We start from the raw sequence: 26,291 nt of genomic DNA on the forward strand, positions 1-26,291 counted from the left end.
ACCACATAGGTGGTAGTCACCTAAATATGGAAGACGTAATAAGGGATCTGGGGACCCAAGTAGATAGTAATCTCACCTTTGATAATCACATTGCCAAAGTGGTTAGAAAATCCTTCTACATGGCCCACCTAATCACAAAAGAGTTCGCATCCAGATCAAAAGAGGTCATTGTGCCCCTCTACTCATCACTCATCAGACCCATCATAGAGTACAATGCCCCATTTGGGATGTACCTTACAAGACACCTGCAACAGTTGGAAAGACTACAGAAGTACCTCACTAAGAGGATCACTGGCCTCAAACAAATGCCCTATACAGCTCGACTGAAGAAATTACAGCTGTACTATGTTGCATATCGTCTAATCTGAGGTGATCTCTGCCTGACATACAAGGCCATGTCCAACCCAGAATTGATGGACATGCTCCACCTAAAGAAAACCTTATCCCCGCAAGCCACACACTCTAGGGATCTAAACCTCACCACAACAATAAATAGGATGTGCTGGAGGGATAGATTCCTGTCCCAGAGACTTCCCATGCTTTTGAACAAGATTCCAATCTACATTAGGCAGAACTCCTCGCTAACACTATTCAAAAGAAACCTTATAGAGTGGATGGGAAACAGAAAGTTTACCTCAGGGATCACTTCAGTAGCTCTGCTGGACAGAGGCACAGAGAACTAATCTAAGGTGGCGGCGAAAGCCAACACATTCTGGCTAGGCTTATAAATGCCTTCGGGCAGACAGCCTAGTACCTACCTATGAACCTATGAACCTATGAAATATGTCCTTTGACTTACTGCCATGTCCTTATACATTTGATGTTTTATGACATCTGGACCCTCTGCTGTATGGTTATTTACTTGTCTTAATACTACATTCAGTTCTTCTAATCTTATATTTTTTTCCCAAATCTATATTTTCTTGCTCAGAGAAAGCTCTTACTTTCCATGATATCCTTTGTACTTTAGTAATATCTTTAACTAAATCTTTTATATATTCTACAACAATGCACAGTATATCTCTTTGGATTTTCTGTACTATCTCTTTTTTGTCTATTAATTATCTCATTATATTATCTTTCTTAACTATTTTATTTAAATAAGGAGCTAATACTTTTTTTACCTTGTAAGAAATATCTTTATTTATACAACAGATTTTTTTAAATTTTTTTATTGATTCATTGCATATAACTCTTGTTATTTCTTAAAGGGTCTATATCAGAAGATTGAAGTTTCAAAACTTCGAATCTGATATGGTCAACACCATATGATCAAAGTCTTGAAACTTCAAATCTTTTAATGGAGATCTCTGTACAGCACAGAAAGGGAAGATTTCCCTTTTCTGCACTATAGTGTGATCTCGAAGTTGGTATATTTAAGTAGTGGTGGGTGTGGGGGTGCAGGGGGCTTGCTCCCTTGCTTAGAGCATTTAAATTGTTTTTTTTTTTTTGTAGGTTGTTGTGTTTTATTACATTTCCAATGTTTCAAGACTTCGATTATATGGTGTCGACCATATCAGATTTGAAGTTTTGAAACTTCGATAATATAATATAGATCCTTCTTAAAATATTAATTTTAATTCCATTCTAAAATTTTAAGTTGTTTGCTTAACTTACTATAATTCTTTTTTTACTTCCTTTCTCTTTTAAACTTGCCATCCCTGTTAACATTTTTTATATTTCTTTTAAAAAGATATCCACCATCCAGAACAATTTTTATAGAGCTGTTGCATACGTATGTGACCTTCCTATAATTCTAGCTTTCATTTTTCACCCTCACTTACCTACTCTACTTCATTAACTCTTTTTAGACCATTTCCTATCTTAATATTACTTTGTCTCTGAATTCTATCCAGATAGCTTTTTGGTTTTAAAAACCTGTGTCTAATGTAACTTCATTTTTTTATTTCACATCCTTTTGAAAGTAAAAAACAAATAGTCTGTTTTCTATATATTCCTCTGTTATATGTCCATGAATTGTTCTTCCATATTCTTAACTTCACAAATCTCATAATTTCTATACCTTTTTTAAATCATTGCCTTTCTTTTTATTTCTCGGGTTACAATGGAAGTCTGCTACTATAATAAACTCCATATTAAGAGCAATGTGATACAATATTAAGGCAAACATATCTTCTTTTTCTTTACTACTTACATATGCATATAATGCAATTATTCTATAGACTTTATCTCTCCATCTAACATCAATAACCATAATCCTATCCATTAAAATTATAGTAATATTGAGTACTTTAACTGTCTTTTTCATAAGTATTGCTATTCCTGAACATAAATCTTGCCCTAAATTCCAGCATATCTCATTACCCCACAGACATTCTGTTTGAAATCTTTCTTCTTTCATTAAAAATCTTGTTTCTTCCAGCCTATAATAGCATGTCTTCTAGCTGTGCTCTTAAAACTATTAATATCTGATGCTAATATCCTGCAATTACCATTATTTCTATTTAGAGAAATGTTCTAAGGAAAAAGAATAAAACCTTCACCCTTTTCTTTCTTTCTTTCCTTTGTGTTTAATCCAATATTTTTTCTCTTTCCCTTACTCAGTCTTTTACCTACTGAAATTTTTCTTTTTTTTTCTTTGTCACTAACTTCAGTACTTTTTTCTTTTCTATATTTAATTCTTGCTTTTTTATGTCTCACACTTTCATTATCATTTTGATCTGATTTTCCACAGTGCAAACACATTTTGGGCTTACCCCAATATTTAACAACACATTTTTTAACATCTATATTTATAACACTAGAGATATGAATGATTTTATCATTTTCCATTTTTAGAACAACATTACAATCCTAACCTCAGTCCATAATCCTCTATTGTCAAAAACTTTAGAAATGTCCAATACATCTTTACATATGTTATTTAAATTTCTTGTCAAAGTCTCTTTTTCAATTTCTGTTCTAAATTGAACTTGAATTTTCTTCTTAGTTTCTCTGAAAAAAAAGCTACATAAGCATTCCATGGAGTACAGTCTTTCTTATTTTCAAATTGATTCAAAAATGTTTCCATTGCCTGCCTTTTTTCAAAAACGATATCACAAAAAGTTTTGTGCTTACATGAATAAAAGTCCTTACTTCTGCTGGAGATGTTCCTAAAGGTGAAATAACATTGCCCCCTACCTCATATCCTTATATTTCTCTTTCTTCCTTGGACAAAATCCTACAGTTTATTTTCTTGATGTTCCTTTTTTGCTTTTTCCTTAACCATATCAGCATAAGTTTTTTTTCTAACCAGCTCCTGTTTTCTGTGTCAAAATTGCCTCTTCATTTTGAATTTTGTACATTATATGTCCCCGGCAACCCTCCTGACTGGAAGTGGTAATGATACACCCCTCATCATCCCGGTTCTCTTCTTGGAATATCTGCTGCTGGAAAATCTCATCTAAATCTAGAAAAAGTCTGCCTGCCTTTTTCCTGACTATACACCCTTCCTCTCTTTCACAAATATCCACAGAAGACTCAGCTATCTCCTTACCATCATCTCCAACCACTAGAACTCCACTAGAAGGCATATATGCTTTCTCTTTCAATTCTCCAACCTCAGACACAAATATAGAAGGCTTGACTACCTTCTTTTCTCTCTTTTTATCTCTCAGCACATTTTTTTAGCTGATTTGATGGCTGGACCACCACCATCTTCTGCTCCACATCACAACACAACAACTCTCTTGACCCCATTGCTGTAACTCCCTACTTTCTGAGCAGCCTCCACACCAGAAACAGAAGCAGGAACTGCAACCACAAAAATGTTCACCCTCACAATTAAAAGAGTAGGGGTCCTTTATTTTTATACAAAATAACTCTTATTTACAAAATATTTACACATTTACAAATATTTACATATGCAAAAAAAATATTCATAATTTCCTATGCAATCAAGTTAAATTTTCATCCTTAGTAGACCTTCACTCCTTTTTCTATAACCACCATCTGATTTTGCTTAATATTGTTGCTAAACTCCATTTACCATTAAGCATAATTTAATTTATTCTTTCGTTCCATATAACCCATATAACATAACTCTGGGATAAATTCAATAAAGCCTATTCTGAGTGTATACTAAGTGTATAAAATCTGTATTCATGAACATTCTTATCACATTTTTGTGCTTTCTAGTCAATCAGAGAAAATACACTAAGTGTACATTTAGTCCTCACATTCTGGTAACCTTTATGAATCCCTGTCAATATTTAAAGCTGCGAGAACATCAACATGAAAACTAGAATTAGAGGAAGAAGGTGTGAGTTATGTCTGTGTTGTCCATTTACTCAGAACAGTGTACACTTAGTGTAGGCTTTAATGTATCCTGGAGTTTATCTATTCTTTTAACATGTTCTTTGCTTCTATTCTTATAATATCCATATTTAATCATATCCATGTTTAGTTTATCCACTTATTTAATATTTTCAAAAAATCATCTTTACATAGTTTCCCCATAACTTTTTTTACTCTTTTATATTTCAAACACATGTCCTTAGTTTCTTCTTGACAATGTAAGCATATCCTTTCACTTTTATTTTATATGGCATATTTCCTTTTACTGGCAATTTATCTAATACCAGTTTCCACAAAATAATTGACATTGTACTTTTTGATTGCACCATTTTCTTCTTATTTTTATAGCTTTAATTTTTTTCATCTGTTAGATTTTCCCATGGTTTTACATAGTAGTGTTTTATTATTACATTCTTATACAATACTTTCCTATCTTTTTCTATATGGTCAATGTTTATGTTCCACAAAAATATTTTTCTTACTAACATTTTGTTTCTTCATTTATGCACTGTTTTTCTCTTTTACTATTTTTTACCATATCCCAAAATTTATCATACGTATATTTATACAGTTTCTACTAATCCCTCATCTTTTTCATTTATCCACTTTAACACTTTGTACAAGTTTAATGAAACAGTGTATTATTGAGTTAATTAACCCTAAACCTTCTTTTTTTCTTTATTTACATACAAAATTCCTCTTTTTACTGGCTTTAATCTGGAATCCCATATAAATGAAACAATTATCTCAAATAATTCCTTTTCAAATACTGTTGACAACATATATACACTTGCTATGTATGCTATTTTCCCATCAGTACTGAATTTCTCAAATAAGCGTTTTTTTCTGAATGATAATTTATATATTTAGCAGAAAACATGTTTGCTTTATTTCTGCTATTGCTTTTTCCCATTGAATTCTACTTATATCTTTATTCCCAAATTTTATACCTCAGTTTATAACAGAAATTGCATTAATTGTAAATATATACCCCAATCTTTACTATATCACCTAAACCTTTACTTTTTTCATTATTTAAAGCCATCCCTATCATTTCTAACACTCATTTTTGGAAATTATTACTTCTTTTATCCAAATTTTTTTTGCAATTAATATAATACCATCTGCATATGTTAACATAACTGGAATTCTTAACCCTTCAGGCATTGTATACCCCACCTCCTTCATTTTATACTTTATTTCACAGACTATCACATTCATAATTAATGCAAAGAGTATACAACTTGTTAGACATCCCTGTCTTACATCACTCTTCATATGTACCTCTTGGTTAAACCAGCCACTTGCAAGTATTTTACTTTATTATTACTATAGGCTGACATACATAATTTCCTAACTTTCTCACTTATATTACATTCTTTCATTATTTCCCATAAGATCTCATCTCTAGTTGTGTCAAATGTCAGATTAAGATCTCCTATCATGATTTTCACTTCTTCTTTTCTATTTATATAATCCACAATTTCTCTATCATTAATAGTTCTTGACAATCCTTCCCCTTTATACTACATATATGCTATCATCCATAATATTTACCATTTTAGTTTCAAATCTGTTTTGTATTTTCATAAAGATGTTATAATTATTATTATTTAATACTATTGGTCTCCAGTTTTTTAATTCTCTTCAATATTCCTTCTTCCATATGAATTTGAGTATTCCACTACCTAATTCTTTATACATAAACCCTTCATTTCATCATTTATTCAAAATCTTTAAAATGTATATTTTTTTGCCAATTCCTTACATTTTTATACATTCTATACCCTATTCCATTTGGGCCTGCAGCTGAATCTTTATTAACTTGTTCTATCTCCTTTTCCAACTCTTTATTCTTTTTCTGTTGACTTTTTTACTTTCCATGGTTTTTTCACTGCCTTTTTTTTGTCTTTACACATTTCTTGTACACATCGTACCACACTATTCATAATTTTTTTCTTGAGTTCTTTCTATTTCTCCTTTTATATTTTATAAATTCAGTCATTATGCTATTATCTCCCTTTACTGATCTATTTAAGTAACTCAGTACTTCTCCTTTTCCTTCTAAAATATATTTGCTTATATAACATTTCTTGTATTTTTTCTTGATTTCTTTCCTATAATTCTTTTTCTTTGTCAAAGTACTTTCTATCATTATGTTCTAAATCTTCCAATGCATTGTTATATGTTTTTATATTTTTCTTTCTCTACATTTCTGATATCATATTACCACTGTAAAAAAACATGTTTTATATTTGTCCTATAAATATCAGCCATCATTCAGACCATTTTTTTTATAAAATGTTCTCATAGTATTATAATCTTTCCATAACTGCATTACTGCACTCCTTCCTGTTTCATTTAATGCTTTCTTATTCACCCATTTTATTCCTTTGCCTGATTTTTATATATTCCTTTTCTTTTATCTCTAGCCATATTGAAAGATGATCAGAAAATTCTGTTTCAACCACACCCTCTCCTATAAAGAAACTTTCTGTTACTATAAAATAATCTATTTTAGTTCTATACTTACCCCTTTTGTAAGTCTGTGATTTTTTTGTCTCAAAGGTTTAACTAACCACATCTTATAGCGTCTAAAATTTTTATTATATAATTTCTTTTCTTTTTACACTTGCCTCTTAAATCACAGATAAAGTCTCCTGTTATTATAATATCCATATTTATGGGTCTATATTATGTGATCAAAAAGTCTACTCTTCGAAGACATAATAGACAGATGCACAGCGAATGCTGTAAACCGCAAACAGCCATGTCCACAAATTCATGTGACCATAAAAAAAAAAAACTTTAAAACACTAATCAAGTGTGAGGCTTTGCCTTTAACACCCCCTGAAGTGGGGGGCAGTGCCCCCCACACCCCCTAAGTAAATATACCAACTCCGAGATCACTCTACATTGAAGAAAAGGGCAGTTCTCTATAACAAGTGATTTTTTTCTCAAGTAAAAAATTTGCGGATGTGGATGTTCACGTTTACAGTGTTCACTGTGTATTTGTCGATTATTATGTGTTCAAAGAGTAGACTCTTCAATCACAGGCAGCGCTGCTTAATTGGGTTTAAACCATTCTCGGCTCCACAAAGTTTGCTCTTCACTTTTTCCCTTAGAACTGATCTAGTTCTCATAATAAACACCCTATTCCCACTCTAAAGCCTGGCACTTGCTCACTAAAGCAATTATATAAGTCAGCACTAAAAAATTAAAAGCACTACACCCTCACAAACTCCCCTTCAGTACTTTGTTCCCCATTGCCCTTTTTTTTCAATTATAAAGGAATTCCCAATACTATTCTAGCATGTCCAAAGGTCAGTTGTCAATCTCCTCTCTGGTCCAGCTGGTGAATCTGGGAATCTTGAGGCAATGTTACAACTGCCTCATGTGCACAGACAACCCTCTCCTCCTCCCAACAAATTCCAACACATGTGAGAGATGCAACCATATAGACAAACTGGAGGCTAAGCTCTCTCAAGTCAGTACTAGTGTAACCAGTCATGAGGAGAAGGAAACCACACTCACTACAATTCCAGTCTCACATAGACCTACCACAACAGCAAACCAAACACATAAACACACAAAAACATACTCAGAGGCTCTAAATAAAAATCTGCCTAAGCAGCAGAGACCTCCAAAGCAGACACCCAAGCAAACGCTACCCCAAAACAAAACACGTGCAACACATAGCTCACAAAGCCAGTGTGCCGAACAGTCACAGCCCTTAAGGCTAAACAACACACCTGATACACTTGTAATAGGTGACTCTATCGTCAGGCACACTGACGTCCTGCTCACCAGGCTGAACAAGGAGAAGGTCACGGTGAGCTGCCTGTTGGGTGCTAGGATCCGCCACATAACATAAGCACTCAGGTCACTCCAAGGCAAGTACAAATATGACTCAGTCATTGTCCATGCTGGTGTGAATGACCTGAGACTTACCTCCCTGGACTACATGAAAAGAGACATACAGGAGCTCTCTGAGCATGTAGCCCAGGCCGGTATGATCCTGACCTTGAGTAGCATCTTACCCTCTCCAAGAATGATGCCACAATATGAAGACAAGATGATCAATTTCAACAATTGGCTTAAGTATTGGTGTCATTCAAAGGGGATCCGATGCCTGTCTGCTAGGATGACATGCTCGACAAGCCACGATGCTTCGCTAGGGACGGCTTGCACCTGTCACCCCTGGGCTTTCAGATATTGGCAAAGGCTCTTGCCACCCCCATAGTGCCTTTTTTAGGCAAGGCTCAAAAGACAAACCCACCTCCATAGGTATCACAAGGGATAAGAAACTAAGAGTAATGCTACTCAACGCCAGAAGTCTAAACCTCAAGATGCACGCACTTGAAACTCTCCTTAGCATGGAGAACATTGATATCTGTGCAGTAACAGAAACCTGGTTCAAGGCTCCTGAGAGCACCCCAGCACTACCAGGTTATACCTCATACCATGTTTTTCGGCCCCAAAACTTGGACCGAACCACAAAAGGAGGGGGAGTATCAATATTCTTCAAAGATACCCACACCTCCAGGTTGGTGGCACAGCATGAAGCATCAGAGACTATCCATGTGCAACTATGGAACCGAACCACAAAAGGAGGGGGAATATCAATATTCGTCAAAGATACCCACACCTCCAGGTTGGTGGCACAGCACAAAGCATCAGAGACTACCCATGTGCAACTAACAGTGGGTAAAACTGCCTTCCAGTTTATAGCCTGCTACAGACCACCCTCCCAAACCCAGGAACCCCACTCGGCCTTCCTGAGAACATTGGAAAATATGAAGGTCTCTCCAAACACCATTATATTGGGTGACTTCAACTACCCTAACATAGACTGGGAGCATTATTCTAGCTCCAACACCCTAGCCCAAAGGTTCCTAGAATTTATAAACTCAAATGCTATGGAACAACTTGTTGCCACTCCCACAAGAGGGGAAAACATATTGGACCTGATCATCACCAACATGGGGACTCTATGCTCCAGACCAGAAGTGTATCCCTCACTGGTAAGATCAGACCATAAACTAATCTCACTAGATATTCACATCCCAACCCCAGCCCCTGCCCAGAAAACCACAGTGAAAAACTTCTCTAAAGCAAATTTCACACTCCTCAAAACTGAGGTGGAATCCTTCAAGCCCCCGGGCCTGTGGAAAATATGGCCCAGACTGCAGAATCCTTTATAAACGCATTCTATGAACACCTTCAGGAATGCATGGATCATGCAATCCCAAATAAAACCAAGACCCAATCCTCCAAAGTTAGGCGTCCTGTCTGGTGTTCCCCAGCCTTAAACAAACTATACAATAGAAGGAGGAAACTACTACATGATAGAGCAAAATCCCAAAAAGGGAAGGCATCTCTGATCAGTATTAGCAAAAAACTATGGGCACTCATAAAATCGTCTAAGGCCAGCTTTGAGAGAAAAATTGCACAGGATACTAAGGATAATCACAAGGCTTTCTTTAGTTATATTAGGAACCTGGGTGGGAATTCCCAGATATGCTCAGAATTAGTCCAAAATGACAAAAAATACACCGAACCCACAGACATTGCCAACATCCTAGCTGACAGGTTCAGCTCAAACTTCTCTCCCCCTTCCCCACCAAAAGGGCAAATATCTATCCCAGCAGAGTGCTGCCCCCCCTGACATCTCAGATGCTCAGGTAAGAGCCGCCCTCTCCAAAGCAAAAAAACACAGCATCAATGGGACCAGATGGTGTCCCGGGCTGCGTCCTACATGAACTCCAAGAAGAACTAAACCCAAACATAAAACTACTGTTCAATCTCAGATTACTACAGGATATGTACCCAAAGAGTAGCGTACAGCAACAGTGGTCCCTCTCCACAAAGGTAGTGCCTCAACGGATCCTGGAAACTATCGCCCCATAAGCTTGACTAGCTTGGTCTGCAAAGCTATGGAAAGGATCATCATGGACCTCATAAATAAAGATACTGGGGACCTACAGACACTGGATCCTACCCAGTTCGGCTTTGTTAAGGGCAGATCCTGCCTCTTAAACCTGGTCTATTTCTTTGAAACAGTCACCAAGGCCATTGACGAGGGAAAGCTGGTCCACACAGCCTACCTGGACCTTGCAAAAGCCTATGATACAATACACCACTTAGGCATTATAGATAAGCTCACCAGCTAAATATAAACCCCTATGTCACTAGATGGGTTGCAAACTGGCTCAAGGACAGAACCCACATGGTTAGAATTGCTGGAGCCATGTCAGACTCCAAACCAGTTACAAGTGGCATCCCACAAGGCTCAGTCCTGGGACCTCTCTTGTTTGGTATATATTTCTCGGAGGTACAGGCTAACACGGAAGGACTGTGGCTGACCAAGTTTGCAGATGACTGCAAACTGGGTGCCATAATCGACTCTCCAGCCGACACAAGCATCCTACAAAAGGGCCACATAGAAACAGACAACTGGTGCCAGAGCCATGGCCTCAAGCTAAATGCCAAAAAGTGTATAGTCATCCCCTTTGGCAAAAACAAAGTGCCCACAAATTACCACATAGGTGGTAATCCATTACGTATGGAAGAAGTAATTAGGGACCTGGGGACCCAAGTTGATAGCAATCTCTCATTTGACAACCACATGGCCAAAGTGGTTAGAAAAACATTTTATATAGCCCACCTAATCATGAAGGGATTCACATCTAGATCAGGGGAGGTCATCATGCCTCTTTACTCATCCCTCATCAGGCCCATAATTGAGTACAATGCCCCTTTTGGGATGTACCTTACCAGACACCTGCAGCAACTGGAAAGACCCCAAAAGTACCTCACCAAGAGGATCAAAGGGCTCAAACAGATGCCATATGCTGCCCAGTTAAAGAAACTCCAGCTCTACTCAGTGGCATACCGCCTGCTCAGAGGTGATCTGTGCTGACGTATAAAGCCATGTCCAACCCGGAATTAATGGACATGCTGCACCTCAGAAAATCCAAATCCCATCGAGCTATGCACTCAAGAGACTTGAACCTCAGCACTGAAATAAATAGGACATGCTGGAGGGACAGATTCATATCCCAGAGGCTCCCTTCACTCTGGAATAAAATCCCAGTCCAGGTTAGGCAGAATCCCTCATTGACTCTCTTCAAGAGGAATCTTGATGAGTGGATGGGAGATAGTAGGTTTACCCCAGGTATCACTTCTGTGTCACTGTTAGACAGAGGCACAGTATACTAACCTCGAAAAAGGGCAAAGCAAAATTAATTTAAAATGGGTGGCGAAAGCCAAACACACTCTGGCTAGGCTTATAAATGCCCTAGGGCAGATAGCCTAGTATGAACCTATGAACCTATGAACCTATGAACATAATATAGACCCCATATTTATAACTACATAGTCTAAAATCTGGTGAACTAAGCTTTCCTTTTCTTTATAGTTGGTATAAGCATACAATGTTATAATTCTGTAGACTTATTCATTCCATTTTAAAATCTACAATGGCTAATCTTCCCATTTTGGCTAAAGTTACATCTAATATCTTTACTGTATTTCTACAAAATATGACTATTCCAGAACATCTCTCGTTTCCCAAACTCCAGATTATCCTTCCTCCCCATAGTTTGTCTATTTGTAATCTCTCTTCATTTATTAAAAAACTTGTGCTTTCTAATATAATTACATCTACACCACATGTTTTACACCACTCCAAAATTCCTATTTTTCTTACTGTGTTCTAAATACTAATGACATTTATACAAAGCACTCTATAAAATGTTCTTTAGATTCATGGTTTCATAAATTCATAGCTAATTACTGGGCTAGCTTTCTTCATAGGCCATTCTATACCCAAACAATTTCCTTCCCAAAGGTGAGAATCAAACACTGTACTTTGTGTCTGAGAGTTAAACATCTTAACCATTATACCAAGCCCAATGATTTTATTCTTTTTAATTCATTTACTTTCTTTTCCTTTGTACTTATCCCTTTAAGTTTTCTTTTTCTGTCTTTTACTGTTCCCTTTAACCAATAGAATTCTTTTTCCCTTTAACTACCTTCCAGACTATGTCTTCATCATCACTTATTTCAGAACCTTCATCTGTTCCCTCTTTATCATTTTTCTTATCCAATTTTTCTTCTATTTCTACTACATCTAAAATGTCTTCTCTTTGTTTCTTTTCACCTCTTTTTTTTCCTTGCTGTTATTTTAATTTTTGCAATCCATCCATATGTCCAATTTTGTTGCATTTAGAACATTTCAGTTCACATTTTTTCATCATGTCCCATTTTCTCACAAATATAATGTTTTCTTTTGTCACATTTACTTATCAAATGTCCTTCTTTTCCAAAAAAAAACATGTTTTTGGTTGTCCCTAGTATTTTACATCACCCCTGTTTCCCTCCACATTTATCATGCTTGCTATATGTATATTTTTCTCTTTCTATTTTTAACACAATATTACAATCCCAGCCACCAGCCCAGTCTCAATATTTGCTTTCTCTTTCATTTCTTTCACTACTCTGTTGTCTCCTTCGCTCTCCACCTGCCTCCCTGTTTATCCATGCCACCTCTGCACCTGAAATGGAAACATGAAGTGCTACTCCAAAATGAGTACCAACCACAAAATGATGAGTAGGGGAAGTCCCCCAGTGCCCTGACCAACTTTTTCTCCCCTGAAAAGAGGCTACTTGCCTAATGGGACTAACCCAGTCAAAAAAAGGAAAAATAAAATAAAAAATATAAAAATCAACATAAACTGAATTGCAAGTGACACCCTAACTCTAGGATGCACAGCATTCTGTTTTTGTTGCTGTTCTATTCCCATCAAGCAACTTGACATTAAAAAAGGACCAGAGGACCAGGTCAATATATGCAGTACAACCCTCCAGTAAGTTTTTCCAAGAAAAGTTCGATACAAATACATTACAGTTTTTTCTGAGTGAATATGCAGGATTTTCTTTGTGAAGAACTAAACTGAAAGATTATGATGACTCAGTGACCCAGAAAAAATGACAGTTCTTACAACACTTAGCTGCAGCCATTCAATTTACATGGGCCATCATCTTTCACCCATACCAAAGAAAGCCATTGACATCACATTATATGAGGGTGTACCCTCATCTCAATGTACCATTCCAGTAGCAAACTGCAATTGTCAGTGTCTGATGGCCAAAGTGTATAACCCACTTATGAAAGGTTTAGAATGTCATTGAGTTCACCAGTCCAGTTTATGTTATAAGTAGGTCAATTACACTTATTTTCTGTGGCTCAATAGATTGGTGTTAAGTTTGTTTACAGGATTGATATTAATAGTATACCAAAAGGAGTTAAAGGTTACTCACTGTATTGTGTTTATAACTTATTTGACAAGGGGCCCAAAGGATTGGATATGATGCACCATCATCTCAGTAAACATATTTTAAGGCAGACTGTCAAGTGTGCAACATGCAGCATAATCCAGTTTGATCTCTGCAGAACTTATCACCAACACTAAACATTTGTTTGTTTTCTATAACCACAATTAGTACAATAGAAATTAATAAAAGAAGGAAATGAGGTTGATATTGGATTCATGAGTCAGTATGCTAACTACAGGCCTACTACAAGTGCTCACATGCTATTAGCTCATGTCACACTTGATCCCTGCAAGTTGCTCTAAATGGTAAGTGTCTAACTCCCACTAGACTGATCCTACTTAAGTAACTAGCCTGCCAATCATCTTTTCCTACTGAACTTTATAGTTCTACGAAAGCTGTAACACTAACCATAAAACTTCACACCCACTTCCTAACCCTAACCATAGCACTTACCATAGCACTTCCCTCCCACCCCAAAAACCTACTTTCCCAATCACTCACTGAATCTGAAATGCTCCCTTTCCCTCCCTAAACCTAAAGTCCCCTGATTTCTCCCAAAATCTAAAGCTCTACTCCTCTTTCCCTAAACCTAAAGTACTGAAAACTTTCTGAGGCTAAAACTACAGTTCCCCTTCCCTGAACATAATGTTCTCATCATGCCTTAAACCTAAAACCTTGTACTGCTTTCCTAAGCTTAAAGTCCTCAATCACTCCCTAAAGCTAAAACTCCTCTTTCTGCTTCTTAAATCTAAAGTCCTCAATTGCTCCCTAACCCTAAACTCCACTCCTGCTCCTAAACCGTAAAACATAAAAATTCTCTAAACCTAAATCCCTCCCCTGATCTCTCCTGAAACCCTAAGTTACATCCCCACCCTCTCTCACCCCCCATCCCTGGGTGTGCCACACTTACCTTGCTCAAACTTGGCTACTGTGTTGGGCGAGTTGCAGCAGCTCTATTCTTTTGCCACATAGTTGCCACACCTCAACTGGACATGTACTCAAGTTTGAATGCATGTGGCTGCTCATGAGGGCAACAAAACGTACAAGTCACTGACAACAGGGCAGTGGTCTTCATGCACTTGAGACTCAGGTGCTTATAGTAGACTGCTGACCACATAATTAAAAAATGATAAGGTTCAGCAGGAACATAGCGAAAGCATGCTCAGCTCATGTAGACTGAATCACTGCCTGTAGGACAATTCACTATGTTCTTCTTTTCCTTCTTAAGTAGCAAGCTATGTCCTCATACTCAGGACTGATGCTGTCTTTGTGCCTTACATCTTTTTATTCCACATTTGAATGCCTCCTTTTTTTCTCTACTTTTGAGTTAGCTTTGCTTTTTTTTTTTTTTTTTTTTTTTTTATGTTCTTACAATTTTTCATTTGAAAATGAAACGCCTTCCCATATTGTCAGAGATCTTTAGACAGCAGCAGCATCTCATTTGTTCTACACACAAAATCCCGACAATAGGCTGTATGAAGGTAATAAAGGTAAACGCAGCAACCACAGCAAATCCGTTTATTGCACACTGGACAATGAAACACAATGAAAGACCAACATCCACTGTATATAAATTCCACAAATGTTAAGCGCTTTCATCTGCCGATTGCAGACTTCATCAGAACAGCATCTCATTTGTTGAAATATACAGACTTCAAAATTTTCGCCTAGACCCCTTTTTTTCAGCAACTAATTTTTTCCATCTGTTAGTCTTTTGTATCAGATACTACTAAGTCTAATTCATGGCAACAGAAACAGGAAGATGTGTTCTTTGCAGAGCATCATAAGAATGGTAAACTCACTAGCTAATATTTCAGATGCAAAATAAGAGAATCTCAATATGTAATTATTTTGAGTCTCTTTCGATGTCTATTTAAATGTAGACACACTTTCTCATCTACCGCTTCTCGTTAAGGTAGAGTTTGTACTTTCTCTGTACAAGGTGGGCTTTATCTAAATATTATACATTTTTATCTACAGTAGACTTACCTGTCTAGGTGAACAAACATAAGACATACCTCCAGCAGAGACTTCTCATAAGGTAACTATGAGAAAGGCTCACTGCATGCATGAAGATCACAACAAGCCCTCCCTGGAACACAATGTGCAGTAACAGTGCCTCTGTGCAATCATCTTTAGTATTCTCTCAGCTATGTCAGTGACAAACATACTGAAGATTATTGGATTCAGGGTAGACCCCTGTGGTACCTTGCTAGCTGCTTTCATTATCCCTGATATTGCCTTCTTACAGCAACACTCTGTGTGCCCAACCATTTAACTATGTGGCAATCTACTTCCTTAGCATGAATCCAACCCCCAATCCTCTGTTTTTATCACACAGCCTCCTGTGTTGCACCTAGTCCAAGGCCTTGCTAGGGCAAGGTAGACGGCATCCACCAATTTTTCCTTGTCATGTTCTCCTACAACCCAGTCATAAAACTGGATCAGGTTTGTCTGATAGATTTTTCTGTCTATGAACTCAGGCTGGCTGCTGTCTTCCAGCAAAGTTTCAACCCTCTCAGCCAAGATTCTCTCTGTGACTTTCATTGCCATTGATATTTGGATGTTTCCTGACACTTTCAGTTTCAAAAAAGAAGAAAGAGATACTGCAGTAGCACATTTAGTTAGTTAGTTAGTTAGTTAGTTAGTTAGTTAGTTAGTTAGTTGGTTAGTTGGTTAGTTGGTTGGTTAGTTAGTTGGTTAGTTGGTTAGTTAGTTGGTTAATTAGTTAGTTATCCATCCTTTGTTGACTGGGTTAGTCCCATTAGGTTAGTAGCCTCTTGTCAAGTGAAACTCATGGTGGTATCTCTAACTAAACTTGCAACAGAGGAATTAAGGTCTTGACAGTGAGAGTTCAAAACAGGCATCAAAATAAAAGTGATTTATTTTCCTAAAAGGGACCCAAACATACAAAAAGTATGTATTTTAGTTTATCTGTACATATAATAAATAAAACCTATGTCAATCAAATAAGAACATTGAATTCTAACAAACACAAGACAATCAGCAGCTGTCAGTAATTTGTATACCACACATAACTGCAAACAGTCTTCATTAACTTGATTTTGTCATTTTTGGTACAATTTAAATGTAGAAGTTCACTTAAGGGGACTGCTCAAAAAAGGATAACACTGACCATATGCTTGCTAGAGTATAGCATCTCAGGTTTGTAAAGACAATACCAAAAAATAATTTCCTTATGCTCAAAAACAGGCTTTGGCAAATAAAGACTAAATTTGTGTTTTCTGATGTATAAATTTCCAAAATACAAATACAGTATAAGTGAGATAATATATTTGACTGAGTAAATAAATGTTGGTATTATAGCCACATTCCTCAATCAACTGGGCATAACATGTGGCTTGCATAATTGAATATACCAAGTCAAGTGCATGCAGATCCTGAGACATTTACAGACACAGAAATTAAATCAGTATGTAATGCTGCTTTACAGTGATTGACATCATCCACAGTGTTGCAAAGTCATGGGTGTACTGCTTCTGTTGTAATCATACTCAATTGTGATTGAACAGTTGGTGCTACATAAGACGGGCTACATATACGACTAGTAAATGATTAACATGTTAATAAAAGCAGTAGTTCACAGAAAGCCGCTGGAGTCTCACTGTATCTATATCACACTCCCCAAGTACACTGCTGTAGCTAAAGCAAGGGCACTAAAATAGAAAATGTGGTACAGCTCGGTTTGAGAACTTTACTTGGAGGTATGGCTACTCATAGATAACTTTGTTAAACTAAATGACATGTGCAGCACTTATTGCTGGACTATACAATACACAGTTACAAACCTTTCCACTCAAATGGCACATTGTTGCCCAAGGTGCAGTATTTCACTAATTGTGAAGCTTTAAAATCATGTAAACATTTGGAAAGCACCCTTTTTCTTCTTGCACATTTGCCTAGTGGAATATAGCAGACCCTACATCCATCCTAATTTAGCCAAGCATTTCTTTCAGATGAATGACCCTGTAAGTACCTAGAAGCAGAAATGGGTCCCTGCACTGTTTATTAACAGAATATGTGACACAAGCTTTATTTTCAGTTATGGTTAATTTTCCTTGAGAGCTTCACTCCTGCTTTCACTGCCCAACAACATCAACAGGTCACTCAGCTTTCAGAAATACAGTCACCACCTGAGACAAGTATACCTTCCAAGGGCACAGATCATAAGGAACAAAAAAAACTGTGTGCAGGCATTCTGCTCATAAAGGCAGGAAACATTGTACAGAGCATGCATAATTCAACGTACTTGTTTTTCAGCTTTCTTAGACGTTTACATATATGTTTGGTGCAAGTTTTCCAAAAACTTTTTACTTACAACCTTTGTCATGTCATCATCTGCAAGGTCAAATGCCGTTGTGTAAGACATCACAAATGGTTCATAATTCTAGACACTTCAGCATGTAGCAACACCTGAAAGCTACTGAGTAGTTTTCTTTTTTATGAAGCAGCTACTACAACAAATCCGAACATTGCATTAATTTAGGTTTATTCTTCGGTGGGTGAGTGCTTATTATTATATTCGGGTCTATATTAGAACACCGAACTTTCAAAATTTCGAGTGTTCTAATATCGAACCCTATTAATCAAAAATTTAAAACATTGAACATACAGAACAGCTAATTTTTTTCCTAGGGAAAAAATTTGCTGTTCCAAAACACACACACAACACAAGCACACCAAACAAACAGCAATTCACACACATACACCTAAACTCTTACACCTAACCCTACACTAAACTACACATACACCACTAACTACCCACTTACCTTAACCCAAACCCTACCCTAAGGTCCGTCACTATCACACAGTCACCTTACCCGCGCCCTAACCCTAACTCACCTACCCTGCCCTAACCCTCACGGCCACACAATCGCACACTTACCTGACCTGCACCCTAACCCTAACTCACCTACCCCACCCTAACCCTCACGTCCACACAATCGCACACTTACCTGATCCCGACCCGTAACTTTCCACCACAGCACTGAAAATACTGAAGCAACAGAAATGGACAACCAAATTATTTCCCGAGGAAAAAAAATTGGTTTTCTGTTTCTTCGATATTTTCAGCATTCGCTGAAAACAGGTCGATATTAGAACACTCTAAATTTTGAAAGTTCGGTGTTCTAATATAGATCCTTATATTCTATGACCATTAAAGTCTACATTCCTGAAATGCTGGCATATTATATTTTCCTGTAAGTTTCAGCTATATATAAATATGTGTAGCTCCTCCAACTGTAAGCATCATTATATACCTCAAAAGATTTTATATGCTAGCTAAAATTGAAGACACATGACCCAACATTTACTAGAAGTTAATACTTCCTCGTTTTCTGTTAATTTTCTTAGCAGAACTGTTAGTATTTCTTAGCCACCAAAGTATGGTATAAATGCTTTTCACTCTGCCAGTTTCACTGTCTCATGGTCACATGGTTACTGAAAACACTCCACTGCCTTGCTGTTCCTTGAACAATGAAATATGCAGTGCTGTCATAACTGCTGTGAGCTCTTGTGTGACAATGTCAGAACCCAACCCTTCCCAATTTACTGCTAACATATTGGTAATAATAAATAAGCAACAGCCTCTCAACAGTTTTCATTTATTTATATTACAGCACTGATGCATGTAAACCTTTTTCAGATTTTGCACAGGAACAGTGTCTGAGTAAGTGATTTGCTGAAAATCACAGTGTAAGTAAATGGAGGTTAACAGAATTAAACCCTGTGCAACAGGATGTAGCTTATTGATAGCTCAGTCCTTAATCTGCTGCACCAAAGCCAAACTGTTTGCACTGTAGACTACTTTTTTAGCATTTTCTAGAGAAAGACTGGTCTTTGATGTTTAGTCCTTCAACATTTTTGAAGAGCAAGTTTACATACGTAATAAGCAAAAAAAGAATGCTAGTACACTATATACTTTATGTAAGATTCCACTACTGTTGATACTTATTCTATATTTAATAGTATAGCTTTTATTCTGTAAATTTTATGAGTAGGGAGGAGAAAAGCAAACCTATTTTGGCTTCACAAATGCTAGTACTTGACCAGTGCTCTCCATATGCTGATACTGAGCCCAGAACCTCATGCTGTTGTTGGACTGCCAGAATACTGCATGCAGCTTCAGCCAGCTTTGCAGTATTAATACTGGACAGGAAACAGTGGGAATTGTTTTTGGTGACATCAAAATATAAGCATAAATATGTAAACATACATATATTTGCATGTATGTTTATACACACACACATACACACACACACACACACACACACACACACACACACCACACGTGCACGCGTGCGCACACACACATATGCATGCACATGCCCACATACAGACAATTGCACGTACACATGCACGCACATACACAATACAGATTCTTATCCAGTTGTGCATTGCTTTGTAAGGCATCCTGAATAACTATTCTTCTCCCACAAATCATATACATAACAAAGCGCAGCTTAGATTTTCCCATACAGCATTAAGCTCTGATAATGTGTTTTCCATTCACAGCATACAGCCTGCGTCTTTCTCATTGCAAATATTTGCCATTGCTGGTACAATTTTATGAGATTACTGACTAAATAAAATCAGTAAAAGCACCTGCCTTTAGCTCATCTTACATTAAGAAGAATTTAAATCATTCTCATACAAGTTAAAAGGCATAGCCCAGTTTCACTCAAACTGGATGCTAGAAAGGGCTTGAACTGCTGCTGTCTTACCTGCTCAATTTCATGCTTGTTCTCTGTATGACAGAAAAATCTCTGCTCATTCTGGATCCACAATGACATTTGCAGCTGTATGTTAAGTCCCATCCAAAGAAGAGTACTTACGTTTTTTTTTTCTTGCCTCCTTCTTCTCGCTAAGTACAAATCTGAAGAACAAATCTCAAATGAAAATAGATTTATTGCAAGATTAAAGAGCTGCTTTCGGATTGGATCCCTCCCAGTATCTGCTGATAAAATGTATAAACAAACAGCACATGGATACAGGGATGCTACACTGTCTGAACACTTCTTACATCATTGGTCAGCTCCACCACCAATGGTATCCTTTCTGTAAATCATATGCAAGTGCATTGTGATATCTGAGAACTTGTATTATTAATAAAGGTTTTTTAGTTTAATTAGATTTTTTTTCCTTCTAACATCACTTTATTTTTTTGTGTAGTTACTGAAATAAATCTCAAAATATACGAAATGAAGTTGATACAAAAAAGGGAATGAATGTTTGCACATGCAGATACAGGCACAATGCACTTTGCTTTTTTAGTAGTAAATATCAGTACAGACCTTGTTAATTATATTTTCCAAAAAAAAAAAAAATCGGCCCCTCTAATACTTAATTACAACATTCTTCCACTAAAAAGCCAGAAATAGCAATGTTAATAAACAGGCAAATACATTATAAAACAACCAGTATCAATACCTTTCAATAGCACAGAGGAAAAACACGTTCTTAAAGTAAATACCAGGAATAAAGAAATGGGTAAAAAAGAATGTTTCCTCCTTAAAGGTGAAGAGTAGATTGTGGCTAGCCCATTACCCAGCACTGCAACCAAGGTGAAATTATTTATTAATTAAATCTTTTATTTCCTACTACCAATATTATCATACTCTGGGTCTCAGCGGAGTGAGTGCCTATCCTGGCAAACAGTGGGTGTATGGCAGAGAAGTATTTCTGCAAGTGTGCATAGAACATCAGTCTATTCAGGAAACATGCACATAACACCTTCAGACAGTTTAGAAGTTTGACAGTTTTCCAGTTGTAGCAGTAAACTGGGTACCCTCCATAGGCCTACAGAGATAACAGGTAGGATATCCAGGCTTTCAGCAGAAAGTACCACAGTCAAGAACCAAACCAAAGAACCAAGATGTGTAAGGCAGCAACATTAACCACTGAACCACTGTTCCCTGAAAACATGAAATTCATATCTTGAAATTATGCCCCCACTGCCCTTCAGTCATCAGCCCCCTCCCGACCAATCAGCTCATGTATTCCCCATCACAGGTAGCAGAGGTATAGCTACCTATTCTAGCATCTGATACTGTTCCCCAGTCTACCCCCCCCCAACAACTTTAAGTTGAGGAGCAAAAAAAAGTCTTCTTTCCTTTCAAACTGCAGCAAGCAGCTGCTGCAGTTTATGTTGCACATAGTTCAGTTCTAACATCAGTTGCAATACTGGCAGGATTCAGTGAATGCCAGTAATGCACTTGTGCCTGGGATGACTGTCTCCTTTGCTCCACCCTAGCTATGCCTCTGATTGGGACAAGGGTCGATCAGGAGGATGACAAAAAAAGATAATGGCAGATTTCTAGTGTTAAGGGGCTACTGGCAAGGAAGGAGGATTACATTGGCATGTATTTATATTCCACCTAAAACAGATATATGGAGCTTAAGAAAATTCTAGGAGAAATAATCAGTTTTCAGCAAGGAATATTACTTATAGGTTGGAACTGGAATTTGATTTGAAGCCATGTGTCTGGGGGGGGGGGGGGGGCAGAAGGGAATATATAACAAAGGAGAGTATATTTTTGAAGAAATTTATAAAAATATTTGTCATGGATGATGTGAGTTCAGTAATGGGAGTTCAAAGTGAATTTACATATTATTCCCCAAGATATAAAAAAAAATGGTCTAGGCTAGACAGAATTTAAATTTCACAGGAACATATGCATTTAATTGAAGGTCTTGATATGTATCCAACAACTATTTCAGATCATGCGCCAGTAATAACTAAAATAAAAAGCACAAGGTAATGAAATAAAAATGAGACACTGGCACTTTCCTCCCTATCTGTTGAAAAGAGAGGAATTTAAGGAATGGGTACTGGAGATTATTCAGGAGCTATTCAGGAGGATAGAAATTACTTCTAAAAATATAGCTAGGGAGTGGGATAAAATTAAGATGGAGTTGAAAAATAGGGTGGAAAAAAAAGAAAGGGAGCTCTGCTTAAGAAGTAACAAGAATTATTTAGAGGGACTGACAAATGTTAAAATATTGCTAAGTAGGGAGAATCTCACAGAACAAGATGATCAACTGCATAATGTTAAGCAGAAAATAAGGGATTACCTCGATAATATACACAATTTTAGAAAGACTGCTGTTAAGCAACTGCTTTTTGATAATAACACTAGAGCACAGAAACTTTTAGCACAATGACTCAGGCAACAGAAAGTAGAAAGGGCTGTTGCCAAGCTTGGGGAGCCTATAACAAGGAAGGTGATAAGAGATCCTGTAGCGATATTAGAAATATTTTGGAAATTCTATGAAAGTCTGTATAAAGCAGAGAAATATGGAAATCAAGAAAAGATACAAATGAAAATCTTTAAGGAAGAAATACATATGCCAAGGTTAGAGGTAGATGAGGCTCAATTACTAATGGTTAAGATAGGAGGAGATGAGATAAAAAGTGTAATGTATAACGAATCTACAGGAAAGTCCCCGGGAATAGATGGTATTCCTGTGGAAGTTTGGAATCTAGGAGGGAAAAAACTGATAAAGATCTGAACAGTTTTGTTTAGTAGTATTTTAAGAGGAGGAGAAGTACCAACATGCAGTGGTAGCTGTAATACCTAAATAGGGTGAAGATCCATCAGACCCAGGCACATTTCAATACTAAACCATGATTATAAAGTGTTTATGTCTATAATAGCTGAAAGAATGGCAAATGTAATGCCAAAATAAATAGACATGGAAGAATGTGGTTTTGTGGAGGGGAGGCAAACATCTGACAACATTAACAGAACGTTGATGATCCAGAAGGAAGCAGAATGTAAGAAAATACCATTGTTGTTGGTGGGTTTTGACGCAGACAAAGCATTTGACAGAGTAAGCTAGGACTTTATGAGCAGGGCAATGGAAGCATTGCATTTCTGTACTTTATTAACTTTTGCCTCTGTACTGTACTTTATTAACACATGTATTTACTGTATTTTCTGTACAATTCTTAGTGGAGTTTTTCTCCACGAGCCTCCGCTGAAAATGGGATCCCATGCCCAGTCAGACTTTTCCAGTAAACAAATGTAAAATAAATAAAATTGAGCAGAGGAACCAAGCAGGGCTGTCCTCTTTCCCTTTTGTTATTTGCATTATATTTAGAACCAATAGCAAAGAAAATAAGGTACTCAGAAATTCAAGGATATAATTGGTATGATAGTCCAGAAAAGATAGCTCTATTTGCAGATGATATTATTATATAACAGACAAAACCAGAAAGAGACATTACAGGGTTGTGGAACATTCTGAGACTGTTTCAAATCCTTTCAGGATACAAAATTAATGAAGCTAAAACAAAGGCAATAGCGGTAAATTATGTACCCGTGTATGAATTCCTTCAGCAATATCCATATTTATGGGGACATGATAAAATGAGGTATTTAGAAGTATGGATAAAAATGATTCTGGTGTGGCAGCTAATGACTTGGGAAGAGACTAAACAAAAGATAATGCAAAAACTGAGAATATGAAAGCTTTGTTATACGGATATGGATAGCAAGATACAAGCAGTTAAAATGTGTTTAGTCCCATTAGTCTTATAGGCAGGTCAGGCATATTTTTATCAACCAGAGGAGAAGTTGTGGATAGCAATTAATAAAGAGCTGATAGACTTTATCTGGGAGGAGAAGACGGCAAGAGTCAAGTGGGATAAGCTGATTCTTCCAGTAGAACAGGGTGGATTGGGATTACCTGATATGAAGGGGTGTTTCAGAGCTGCATAGCACAAGCAGAAAACTATAATTCAAAGTGGAAAGGAATGATGATGAACAGGGGGGAAGCTCAAGAAAACAGAGAGATTGGGATTTTGGATGCCCACCTTTAAGGAGAATAACCCTTATTGTATAAGCCTTATACAATACGCAGATGATTCAACTATAATATGTAGCGCCCCTACTTTACCAGACCTCCATAAAAAGACCCAGGAAAACTTTCACTCAGTGGAAACATGGCTCACTGAAAATGGCTTGATACTCAACCCAAAAAAAAAACAAGCTCCTGCTATTTCATCCCTCAACTATAACTGCCCCCACCTGCACCTTTACTATCCACTCAAATAACGGTACCCCCATATCTCCTGAAGCCCAGACAAAACTACTAGGTATTACTATTGACAACAAGCTCAAATTTGATGTACACATTAATCTGGCCATTAAAAATACTAACAAAAAGCTAGGTAGCCTCTACAAACATAAAGCATTCCTGACACATAATGCTAGAACTACAATTGCACGTACACACCTTCTCTCAACACTACTGTATGCCTCACCCATCTTGATTAACTTATCCAAAACAGAAATCAATAAAATGACAACCTGCTATAATCAGATAGCCAAATTTGCCAACAGCTCCTACATAACACATCACTGCCTAAACCTAAAGCAATTGGGCTGGATGGAACTACCTAACTTACTTATTTATAGCCAGCTGGTTACTACTCACAAGCTGCTCTATCAACAAAATATATCACCTTCACTGGCTAACATTGTCCAACATTATTCCTGTCCTAGGCAACTCCGCTCAACTGACAAATTACAGTTAGCTGTTACTAGATCCAGCAACCATGCTGGTGACTCCCTTTACTCTTCTTATGTGGCCAAAATCTGGAACTTCCTGCCTACATCCATATCCCTGATAACCTCCCTACCTACATTTAAAAAAGCTATCTACAACTACCTCAGCAGCAAATGGGTATGTCCCTGTTCAACTCCAGACTAATACCTGATCCACTCCAGTACTGTTGTAACTATTGTCCTAAACTAGAGTCCTATCATTTACCTGCATATAAATGTATACCACATCAGAGGTATGATGACATACATGTAACAGTGTTAGTATGAACAATGCAAAACTGTTTATTGACTATTGTAAACTGTATCTGCCTGTAGTTTATACCTATAAGTGTCAATAACTAGATATCCTAATGGATCTAGATGAAATATGTACCCAAGTTTGTCTGTATGTTCTGTAAAATTGTCTCTTTGGAGCTTTTCTCCCCGGGCCTTCACTGAAAATGGACATGTATCCAGCTATCCCAGTTAACAAATGTAAAATAAATAAATAAATAATAACAATAATCATACAGAATATTATATCTATAAAGTAGCAGAAAGTATCCCAAGTGCTAAGCCAACATGGGAATGGAGAAAGGAGATTCTGCCAATAGGGATGACTGCAATTAGGGATATAGACAACAGGCAAGAGAGGGCTGGAATTTATTGGAGGAAAACTGGCAAAGGAACCAAGGTATTTGGAGCAAATAACTAGAGAGGGAAAGATGATAGAATGAGAAGACCCCAAGAATTTATTTGGACTGCATGTTAGAGATTGCCTCATTATCAATGATTGATATCAGAGTACAGGCTAAGAGAAAGAGATAGGGGGTCCTAAATGAAAGACCAGCACTGCTAGAGTTTTTAGTAGAATCTAGAATGGAAGCTGCCATTAAAAAAGGAATGATTAGTAGAGCATATAAAATATTGCATGACAACTATAAGAATCAATCAGAGAAGGTTAGAAAGGATTGGGAAGAGAGCTTGGATAAGCAATTCAAAGAAACAATGGGAGGATATATGTGTCTCCCAAATATTCAACAAAATATAGAAGATTTAGGATTTTTGCTTGGAAATGTTTAC

The 26,291-nt window shown here is 37.0% G+C and overlaps 2 protein-coding genes across 4 annotated transcripts in view; one reads left to right on the plus strand and one right to left on the minus strand.

Annotated features, from left to right (window-relative positions):
• Nucleotides 1-20,593, minus strand: part of LOC122799310 (period circadian protein homolog 1-like) — a 439,191-nt gene extending 418,598 nt beyond the window's left edge. For 2 of the 3 annotated variants that reach the window (XM_044068278.1, XM_044068276.1), the window contains exon 1: nucleotides 20,382-20,593. The gene's annotated coding sequence lies outside the window, so the exon portion shown is untranslated. The remainder of the gene's footprint in view (nucleotides 1-20,381) is intronic. The other variant, XM_044068277.1, reaches the window with a different exon arrangement.
• The window catches only part of CRYBB1 (crystallin beta B1), a 651,488-nt gene that overhangs the window by 94,826 nt on the left and 530,371 nt on the right, over nucleotides 1-26,291 (plus strand). The window lies entirely within an intron of this gene.

The sequence above is a fragment of the Protopterus annectens genome, chromosome 4.part0 (genome assembly GCF_019279795.1).
Source record: "Protopterus annectens isolate FY-2018-M chromosome 4.part0, PAN1.0, whole genome shotgun sequence".
Lineage (NCBI taxonomy): Eukaryota > Metazoa > Chordata > Ceratodontiformes > Protopteridae > Protopterus > Protopterus annectens.